This window comes from Bidens hawaiensis, unplaced genomic scaffold, assembly GCF_021521415.1.
Source record: "Bidens hawaiensis isolate Kalapana, Puna unplaced genomic scaffold, B.hawaiensis_p1.1 tig00020106_1, whole genome shotgun sequence".
Taxonomy (NCBI): domain Eukaryota; kingdom Viridiplantae; phylum Streptophyta; class Magnoliopsida; order Asterales; family Asteraceae; genus Bidens; species Bidens hawaiensis.
Genome location: NW_027493056.1, coordinates 104,235 through 106,026, shown reverse-complemented (window position 1 = coordinate 106,026; position 1,792 = coordinate 104,235). Strand labels below are relative to the sequence as shown.

The 1,792-nt window shown below is 37.3% G+C and overlaps 1 pseudogene; it reads right to left on the bottom strand.

Moving 5' to 3' along the window:
• Nucleotides 1–286: 286 nt before the first annotated feature.
• LOC143559878 (F-box protein At2g27310 pseudogene) lies at nt 287–1,306 on the bottom strand (annotated as a pseudogene).
• Nucleotides 1,307–1,792: the final 486 nt, after the last annotated feature.

Here is a 1,792-nt window from a genome sequence, read left to right as displayed (position 1 = left end):
TAACAACTAAGTGGTCCACCGATTCTTGATTGTAGACATGATTACCACACAACACAGATGGTACGTGTAGATTATGCGAAGAATTGCTAGATAATGTCCATAATAGACCAAACCAAATAATTTCATTTTTTCTAACGAGTTATGATAAAACAAATGGTTTTATGTATATACCCAAACAAGCGTATCGTCAACTTTTAGACATATACACATTTTGTTACAGGGAAATTTATGTCACAAATTCACATAGTATTCATATTCACCAGTACATTTGTTATAAGAAACTTAACTATAAAAGAGCAAATGACCAATATGTCACCAAGAAAGCCACCCCACAACCAACCCGGACCAAGTCAAGCCGCCGGTCTTTCCTCTCCATCATCTCTTTCCTTTCTTTCCTCCTTTGAATATACTCATCATACCTCTCTTTCCACCTCTCTCCGCCGTCACACCGCCGTCTTTTTTCCGCCATAAGCCCATGCAAAATTACCATACTGTCCTTCCCATTCAAACACCTACCATCAATATCTTGAACCGTTAAACTTACCCCACTCACATACAACTCCAAACTACCATCTTTAACACCACATGTGACCTCTACATTACAATTCACATAATCACCATCATCATCCACCGCGGTCACCACCGCAAAAACCAACTCGAATTCATCCGTAAACCAGTTCCTAGTAACCGAAACTGGCTTTAAACTCGATAGATTCACCGCCCGGTTCATGTTAGGGTCAATCACAATCCAACTTAACATCATTTTCCTCATTAAATCCAACTCCATTGCCCGATCATCACCCGATAACTTAATATCCGACCGCACGAGCTCTTTCGGTCCCATAACATCAACCCGAAACAAATGGTGATCACTTGGTGATATGTTAGTGGACATAGCCTTGGAGAACACTAATTGGTTATTGTATTTAAGGTCAACGGATGAGATGAGTTGGGTGGTGGTTGTTGGTGGTGGTGTGGTGGTGATGAGGTGGTCGGAGGGTGAAGAGAAGGCGTCGGAGAAGAAAGACCGGTGGCCGGAGGTGAAGGTGGAGATGGTGGTGTTGACTAGAGGGTCAACGGTGGATGGCCACGTGGCATGGCATATGTTTGACCATAGTTTGTGGTCGGAGCAGAGGGTTTGTAGGCCGGAAGATATGCAGCCGGTGGCGGTGAGTGACCGGCCGTCGAGTCTGGTTAATATGTGGGTTTGGATGATATCTTCATGGAGTTTGGAGATTCCCATTTAAGGTTTTGGGAGATTAACAATGGTGGTAAGAATATATATACTTCAAGTCTATATATGTAGTTTGTAGTTTAGTTTATTATTTATATACACGTAGGCCATAGCATTATTTTTATTTTAATTATGTATGGAATAAAATATTAAAATGTGTCAACGTATGAAAACAAATAATTAGGAAAATTATTAGTTTTGATATGGTTGGGTATATATAGAATATATTGGTTTGTTTTCTATCCAAAGAATATTTTGCTTTTGTTGGGTAAAGAATTATTATTAAATAAGGTGATTGATTTTCTTTTTTGGTTTGAAAGAACAAGTTTCTTTTGTCATCTTCATTCTTGTTTATAGAAAAGGATTAGTTGTTGAGATGGGTATTTTTAAATTGGTTTAAAGTTATATTTCATTTAATTGTCAGTGAAAAGACTATTGAATGTGATTTTGTTATAAAACTTTATATACGAAGTTTTGATTATATAAATTGTTTATAGCATAAAATTATTACATTTTGATGGTCCAAAGAAAACATCACTATTATTATATGTAATTTAT